The sequence below is a fragment of the Coregonus clupeaformis genome, chromosome 11 (assembly GCF_020615455.1).
Source record: "Coregonus clupeaformis isolate EN_2021a chromosome 11, ASM2061545v1, whole genome shotgun sequence".
In the NCBI taxonomy this organism is placed as follows: domain Eukaryota; kingdom Metazoa; phylum Chordata; class Actinopteri; order Salmoniformes; family Salmonidae; genus Coregonus; species Coregonus clupeaformis.
Genome location: NC_059202.1, coordinates 46,495,576 through 46,505,286, shown reverse-complemented (window position 1 = coordinate 46,505,286; position 9,711 = coordinate 46,495,576).

Below are 9,711 nucleotides of genomic sequence, written 5' to 3'. Positions count from 1 at the left end.
CCGTCTATTGGCCAACTTGCAATCACTGGAGAATAAACTGGATGAGCTCCGTTTGAGACTATCCTACCAACGGGACATTAAAAACTGTAATATGTTATGTTTCACAGAGTCGTGGCTGAACGACGACACGGATAATATACAGTTGGCTGGGTTTTCCTGTTAGTTGTCAGGACAGAACAGCTACGTCCAGTAAGACGAGGGGTGGGGGTGTGTGTCTATTTGTCAATAACAGCTGGTGTGCAATGTCTAATATTAAGGTGGTTTCAAGGTTTTGCTCGCCTGAGGTAGAGTACCTCATGATAAGCTGTAGACCACACTATCTACCAAGAGAGTTTTCATCTATATTTTTCATGGCCGTCTGTTTACAACCACAAACCGACGCTGGCACTAAGACCGCACTCAACGAGCTGTATAAGGCCATAAGCAAACAAGAAAATGCTCATCCAGAAGTGGCGCTCCTAGTGGCCGGGACCTTAATGCAGGCAAACTTAAATCCGTTTGACCTCATTTCTACCAGCATGACACATGTGCAAGCAGAGGAAGAAAAACTCTAGACCACCTTTACTCCACACACAGAGACGCTTACAAAGCTCTCCCTCTCCCTCCATTTGGAAATTCTGACAATAATTATATCCTCCTGATTCCTGCTTACAAGCAAAAACTAAAGCAGGAAGTACCAGTGACTCGCTCAATACGGAAGTGGTCAGATGACGTGGATGCTACGCTACAGGACTGCTAGCACAGACTGGAATATGTTCCGGGATTCATCCAATGGCACTGAGGAGTATTCCACCTCAGTCACCGGCTTCATCAATAAGTGCGTCGATGAAGTCGTCCTCACAGTGACTGTACGTACATTTCCAACCAAGCCATGGATTACAGGCAACATCCGCACCGAGCTAAAGGCTAGAGCTGCCGCTTTCAAGGAGCGGGACACTAATCCGGACGATTATAAGAAATCCCACTATGCCCTCAGACGAACCATCAAACAGGCAAAGCGTCAATACATGACTAAGATTTAATCCTACTACAGTGGCTCTGACGCTCGTCGGATGTGGCAGGGCTTGCAAACCTTTACGGACTACAAAGGGAAACCCAGCCGCGAGCTGCCCAATGACGCGAGCATACCATATGGGCTAAATGCCTTTTATGCCCGCTTCGAGGCAAACCAACACTGAAGCATGCATGAGAGCACCAGATGGTCCGGATGACTGTGTAATCACGCTCTCCGTAGCCGATGTGAGCAAAACCTTTAAACAGGTCAACATTCACAAGGCCGCGTAGCCAGTCGGATTACCAGGACGTGTACTCAGAGCATGCTCGGACCAAGTTGCAAGTGTCTTCACTGACATTTTCAACCTCTCCCTGACCGAGTCTGTAATACCTACATGTTTCAAGCAGACCACCATAGTCCCTGTGCCCAAGAAAGCGAAGGTAACCTGCCTAAATGACTACCGCCCTGTAGCACTCACGTCGGTAGCCATGAAGTGATTTGAAATGCTGGTCATGGCTCACATCAACACCATCATCCCGGAAACCCTACACCCACTCCTGACCTTTCCCACCAGGATAAAAGGAACACCTATGTGAGAATGCTGTTCATTGACTACAGCTCAGCGTTCAACACCATAGTGCCCACAAAGCTCATCACTAAGCTAAGGACCCTGGGACTGAACACCTCCCTCTGCAACTGGATCCTGGACTTCCTGACGGGCCGCCCCCAGGTGGTAAGGGTAGGCAACAACACATCTGCCATGCTGATCCTCAACATGGGGGCCCCTCAGGGGTGCGTGCTCAGTCCCCTCCTGTACTCCCTGTTCACCCACGACTGCGTGGCCCAGCACGACTCCAACACCATCATTAAGTTTGTTGACGACACAACGATCGTAGGCCTGATCACCGACAACGATGAGACAGCCTATAGGGAGGAGGTCAGAGACCTGGCAGTGTGGTGCCAGGACAACAACCTCTCCTTCAACGTGAGCAAGACAAAGGAGATGATCATGGACTACAGGAAAAGGAGGGCCGAACACGCCCCCATTCACATTGACGGGGCTGTAATGGAGCGGGTTGAGAGTTTCAAGTTCCTTGGTGTCCACATCACCAACAAACTATCATGGTCCAAACACACCAAGACAGTCGTGATGAGGGCACGACAACGCCTTTTCCCCCTCAGGAGACTGAAAAGATTTGGCATGGGTCCCCAGATCCTCTAAAGTGAATGAATACAGCTATAAGCAAAAACATAGTAAAAATTATGAATAAACAAATGTAAAATGTACAGTGGATTGATGTACAATATGGGAGAGACAGATACAGTATCTCGATAGATATCTTCTAGGCTATATAATGCAGTCGGTCAGTGGCAGAGTTTAAATTGGCAGGTGCATACATAAAGGAATGTACAGATTGAATTTACTGTCTTCAAAATCCATACTTGCTGAGGGCCATAGTGCAATGTGGAATGTCTTGTTAGCACTAATGCTAACGTTTAGCTGTTTTTAATTATCATCCTGACCGGTTGCATCACCGCCTGGTATGGTAACTGTTCAGCATCCGACCGCAAGGCCCTACAGAGGGTAGTGCGTACAGCCCAGTACATCACTGGGGCCTAGCTTCCTGCCATCCAGGACCTATATACTAGGTGGTGTCAGAGGAGGCCCAGAAAATTGTCAAAGACTCCAGTTACCCAAGTCATAGACTGTTCCCTCTGCTACCGCACGGCAAGCGGTACCGGAGCGCCAAGTCTAGGTCCAAAAGGCTCCTTAACAGCTTCTACCTCCAAGCCATAAGACTGCTGTACAATTAATCAAATGGCCACCCGGACTATTTGCAAGCTGCTACTCGCTGTTTATTATCTATGCATAGTCACTTTACCCCTACCTACATGTACAAATTACCTTGACTAACCTGTACCCCCGCACATTGACTCAGTACCGGTACCCCCTGTATATATTTTTTACTTTAGTTTATTTAGTAAAGATTTTCTTAACTCTATTTTCTTAAAACTGCATTGTTGGTTAAGGGCTTGTAAGTACAGTGGGGAAAAAAAGTATTTAGTCAGCCACTAATTGTGCAAGTTCTCCCACTTAAAAAGATGAGAGAGGCCTGTAATTTTCATCATAGGTACACGTCAACTATGACAGACAAATTGAGGAAAAAAAATCCAGAAAATCCCATTGTAGGATTTTTAATGAATTTATTTGCAAATTATGGTGGAAAATAAGTATTTGGTCACCTACAAACAAGCAAGATTTCTGGCTCTCACAGACCTGTAACTTCTTCTTTAAGAGGCTCCTCTGTCCTCCACTCGTTACCTGTATTAATGGCACCTGTTTGAACTTGTTATCAGTATAAAATACACCTGTCCACAACCTCAAACAGTCACACTCCAAACTTCACAATGGCCAAGACCAAAGAGCTGTCAAAGGACACCAAAAACAAAATTGTAGACCTGCACCAGGCTGGGAAGACTGAATCTGCAATAGGTAAGCAGCTTGGTTTGAAGAAATCAACTGTGAGAGCAATTATTAGGAAATGGAAGACATACAAGACCACTGATAATCTCCCTCGATCTGGGGCTCCACGCAAGATCTCACCCCATGGGGTCAAAATGATCACAAGAACGGTGAGCAAAAATCCCAGAACCACACGGGGGACCTAGTGAATGACCTGCAGAGAGCTGGGACCAAAGTAACAAAGCCAACCATCAGTAACACACTACGCCGCCAGGGACTCAAATCCTGCAGTGCGAGACGTGTCCCCCTGCTTAAGCCAGTACATGTCCAGGCCCGTCTGAAGTGCATTTGGATGATCCAGAAGAGGATTGGGAGAATGTCATATGGTCAGATGAAACTAAAATATAACTTTTTTGGTAAAAACTCAACTCGTCATGTTTGGAGGACAAAGAATGCTGAGTTGCATCCAAAGAACACCATACCTACTGTGAAGCATGGGGTTGGAAACATCATGCTTTGGGGCTGTTTTTCTGCAAAGGGACCAGGACGACTGATCCGTGTAAAGGAAAGAATGAATGGGGCCATGTATCGTGAGATTTTGAGTGAAACCCTCCTTCCATCAGCAAGGGCATTGAAGATGAAACGTGGCTGGGTCTTTCAGCATGACAATGATCCCAAACACACCGCCCGGGCAACGAAGGAGTGGCTTCGTAAGAAGCATTTCACGGTCCTGGAGTGGCCTAGCCAGTCTCCAGATCTCAACCCCATAGAAAATCTTTGGAGGGAGTTGAAAGTCTGTGTTGCCCAGCGACAGCCCCAAAACATCACTGCTCTAGAGGAGATCTGCATGGAGGAATGGGCCAAAATACCAGCAACAGTGTGTGAAAAGCTTATGAAGACTTACAGAAAACGTTTGACCTGTGTCATTGCCAACAAAGGGTATATAACAAAGTATTGAGAAACTTTTGTTATTGACCAAATACTTATTTTCCACCATCATATGCCAATAAATTCATTAAAAATCCTACAATGTGATTTTCTGGAATTTTTTTTCTCATTTTGTCTGTCATAGTTGACGTGTACCTATGATGAAAATTACAGGCCTCTCTCATCTTTTTAAGTGGGAGAACTTGCACAATTGGTGGCTGACTAAATACTTTTTTTCCCCACTGTAAGCATTTCACAGTAAGGTCTACACCTGTTGTTTTCGGTGCATGTGACAAATACATTTGATTTGATTTGATTTTTTGCTCATCGTCATTGGACATAAACATTACACAACAAGTTGGAAATAACAAATTCAACAATGAGTGGTTTGGAAGGAATCAGTGGCTAACTGCAAACATTGCAAAGCAATCATTAGCCTGATATTCTGTGGAGTGGGTGTGTGGTCCCAAGTCTGGGTTTAAGGGTCTCTTTTCCAAGCTTAAAAGGATAAACATTCAACATTGGCCATTTTGTCAATCCAGCATGACTTCTGCCCTGCTCAAAACAACTGGAACCTCGGAACTGGGAAATCTGACTTCAGTGAGTTCACGACAACTGGGAACTCGGAACAAAACTATCTCCGACTGGGAAAATACATTTTGAATGGTCATCCAACTCGGAATTGCAAGTCGGAAACACGGGCCTCTTTTTAGAGTTCCGACCTGAAGATCACTGACATCATCATGATTCTACCTGGTTTTTTTTCTCCATTGTTCCCAGTTATCTTGAAAGCACCATAAATGCAGAGAATGCCAGATTGATGACAAAGTTTGATGACAAAATTTGCCCATGAAGGACTGTCGCACCACCTTCCTGTTCAAGTGGGCACAGCACAACATGGTGAGTCCAAAAATGTATTGTATGCTGCTGCATAAATGATGTAATACAGTGGGGGAAAAAAGTATTTAGTCAGCCACCAATTGTGCAAGTTCTCCCACTTAAAAAGATGAGAGAGGCCTGTAATTTTCATCATAGGTACACGTCAACTATGACAGACAAAATGAGAAAAAAAATCCAGAAAATCACATTGTAGGATTTTTTATGAAATTATTTGCAAATTATGGTGGAAAATAAGTATTTGGTCACCTACAAACAAGCAAGATTTCTGGCTCTCACAGACCTGTAACTTCTTCTTTAAGAGGCTCCTCTGTCCTCCACTCGTTACCTGTATTAATGGCACCTGTTTGAACTTGTTATCAGTATAAAAGACACTATTCATAGCAGACTTCGAAAAGGCATTTGATAAAGTTCGACTGGGGTTTATATATAAATGCCTGGAGCATTTCAATTTTGGAGAATCTCTTATAAAATGGGTCAAAATCATGTATAGTAACCCTAGGTGTAAAATAGTAAATAATGGCTATTTCGCAGAAAGTTTTAAACTGTCAAGAGGAGTGAAACAAGGTTGTCCACTATCGGCATATCTATTTATTGTGGCCATCGAGATGTTAGCTATTAAAATTAGATCCAATAATAATATCAGAGGATTAGAAATACAGGGCTTAAAAACAAAGGTGTCATTGTACGCTGATGATTCATGTTTTCTTTTAAATCCACAACTAGAATCCCTCCACAGCCTCATAGAGGATCTAGATACATTTTCTAACCTCTCTGGATTACAACCAAATTATGACAAATGTACTATATTACGTATTGGATCACTAAAAAATAAAATTTTTACATTACCATGTAGTTTACCAATAAAATGGTCTGATGGTGATGTGGATATACTCGGAATACATATCCCAAAGGAAATAAATGATCTCACTTCAATAAATTTTAATAGAAAGTTAGCAAAAATAGATAAGATCTTACTACCATGGAAAGGAAAATACCTGTCAATTTGTGGAAAAATCACCCTGATTAACTCTTTAGTATTATCCCAGTTTACCTATTTGCTTATGGTCTTGCCTACGCCTAGCGAACAGTTTTTTTAAATTATATGAGAAAAAAATATTAAATTTTATTTGGAACGGCAAGCCAGACAAAATTAAAAGAGCATATTTATATAATGAATGTGAATTCGGAGGACAGAAATTATTAAATATTAAAGCATTAGACCTATCACTAAAAGCTTCAGTCATACAAAGGTTATACTTAAATCCGAACTGGTTCTCAAGCAAATTAGTAAGATTGTCTCACCCAATGTTCAAGAAAGGCCTTTTTCCCTTTATTCAGATTACAACCTCTCACTTTCAGTTATTTGAAAAGGAAATAATCTCCCAAATGTCACTATTTCTAAAACAAGCCATAGAAAGTTGGTTGCAATTTCAATTTAATCCTCCAGAAACAACAGAACAAATAATGCAACAAATATTGTGGTTAAATTCAAATATACTAATTGACAAAAAACCTTTCTTTTTTGACAGAATGTTTAAAAAAGGTATAATCTTCGTAAATGATATCATCGGTAGGACTGGTGGAGTTATGTCGCACATGCAGCTAACAAAAACATATGGAAATGTCTGCTCTACCCAAAATTACAACCAAATAATTGCAGCTTTACCGCAAAAGTGGAAGAGGAAAGTGGATGGGGAGAAAGTAAGGAAATTGTCTGTCGGCCTTTTATTAAAGAACATAATTGGTTAAGGAAAACTGTGATAAATAAAAAAGTATATCAGTTTCACTTAAGGACCAAAGGATTGACAGCCGTCCCATATAGATTGCAAAATAGTTGGGAAGAGATCTTTGACGTGCCGATCCCATGGCATAGTGTTTATGAACTGACACGCAAAAACGACACCGGATTCAAAAATTAGAATCTTTCAATTTAAATTATTATATAAAATTCTTGCTACCAATAGAATGTTATTTATATGGGGGATACAATCTTCCCAGCTCTGCAGATTTTGCTGTGAAGAGACAGAATCATTAGATCATTTGTTTTGGTTCTGTCCATTTGTAGCTTGTTTTTGGACACAGGTCCAGGAATGGCTAAAGGATTGCAATATTTACCTGGAACTAACCTTGCAGATAGCATTACTGGGTGATCTGAAAAGTCATAGTCAATCAATCAATAATATAATAATACTTTTAGCAAAAATGTTTATTTTTAATTCACAATCTGTAGAAGCAATGAGAATAGAAAGTTTCAGAACTTTTGTAAAACATCACAATACGGTTGAAATATATATGGCAAATAGAAATCCTATATGGATGGTGTTAAGAGATAGATGGGAGGTATTGAATAGAGTTGAAGGATGGGACTTAATAACAAATAACAACAAATAATAACAAAGATAGCTAATGATGTAAGCATACTGTGTACATAATAAGTATATAGGTTGTATGTTGGGAGCTTTTGGGAAAGAGCACAGTTAAAAAGATATGGCATATAGAAGCAAACCGGATGGACATCATGAAAATGATCGGAGAGGTTGAGAGTAGAAGAAGTTCAGGAGCAATAAAAAAAAAAAATATATATATATATATATAATATAATTATTGTAAAATTAACTCTGTCCATAAGGTGTAGATAGTAAGTGTCACGGTTTCGGCCGAGGCGGCCCCTCCTCCTTGTTCGGGCAGGTTTCGGCGGTCGTCGTCTCCGGAGTACTAGCTGCCACCGTTCTATGTTTCTTGTTTGATTGGTTTTGTCTGTTGGTCACACCTGTTTTGTGTTATGTCTCATTAAGCACCCTATTTAGTTCCTTGTTGTTAGTTAGGTGTTGTGTGTAATTGTTCCTTGTCGTGTTGCTGCGCTACCTGTATTTTGGTGCGCTATTTTGTAGCTTACCTCCTTGTTTGTATTTAGGAGAAGATTACGCACTTGTTTAGTGCGCCCGTTTGTGTACGCCTGTGCGCGCTTTTCTCGCCTCCGGGCTGGTTTTGGATTATTTTTGTGTGATCTACTAAAGTATTTTGTTGGACTTTACTTCTGCGTCCTGCGCCTGATTCCACACCACACCTACCTACAGCAACTCGTGACAGTAAGTATAGACCGGAAGTAGAGGCCTGGGCATTGTTGTTCACTAATTTACTCCAAGTAGGGAAAGGATGGTGGGGTTGAAAGGTAATAAAGGGGAGTATATATATAACAAAAAAACAAAAAAAACATGGGGGATTGGAAGTGATGCAGACAATTACATTGATAGAAGATACAATCTATCTGCAATATTAAGCTGATCCATTCCCCCAGAAAAAAAATAAAAAATAAAAAAGGCTAAAATAAAAAGAAATTAAATCAAAAATATATAATAACAATATACAAAAAAAATATTATAATTTTTTTTTTGAACGGACCATGTTCTAAAGTCTGTTGCTGTACATTTCAAAAGTGCTGAACAAATACTTATTTTGACTACGTCCGTCTTAGCTCGCTCATTAATGTCTTAATCGAAATTACGGATTGGCTCTTATCTGCTCGTCGTACCCTTATGCCAAAGTTTGTACATCTCAATTGTCAGTAGAAACCACATTTGTTTAAGCAAGTCAGCCATATCAGTTATGTTTTTTTAAAGGAAGTAAATGGGGCTGAATGAACTGTTTAGCTGCCAGACAAGGCTCTGTTGATAGCCAGGTGTACCAGTGGTAAGGTGTTGGGACTGCTGCTGGGACTCTGCTGTTGGGTCAGCTTTATGTAGGCCCAAACAGTTTGTGGGCACCGTTTGTCACCGTTGTAGCGCAATAAATGTATTGTTTAGTGGTGTGTTGTGTAGTGGCATTGCTGGCATGCATCTAAAACATTTTTGTTTTAGTTTACCCCACCAAGATTTACATGCTAAAATCGCCACTACTTACATGTTCTATTTTTGAGCTGCTTTTGAAAGCAAAAAACAAATTGAAAACAGTATTGGCATTGTTGAATTCGATTTTCATTATGTCAAACTAATTAGGACGGATGGTTTGGTTACCACTGCAACTACTGTAACTCTCTAGTAAACTTGCTAGCTACTTCAGAGGATGTTGAATGCATTTCTAGCGGCAAATGTGTTAAAGTATAGCCATGGTATAAAAGGATAATCAACTCGGGAAGGTCAGTTCTTCCCCGCTAGCTGGTCTTGGAACACACCTTCCACGTCGTTCATTATTTTTGTCACACCCTGGCTCTGGGACTCATTATGTTGAGCCAGGGTGTGTTCATTCTATGTGTGTATTTCTATGTTGGTAATTCTGTTGTGTTTAATTCTATGTTTGCCTGAGTGACTCCCAATCAGAGGCAACGAGTGTCAGCTGTTGGCTGGTTGTCTCTGATTGGGAGCCATATTTAAACTGTATGTTTTTCCCTTTGGGTTTGTGGGTTTTTGTTCCGTGTTCGGTCATTGAT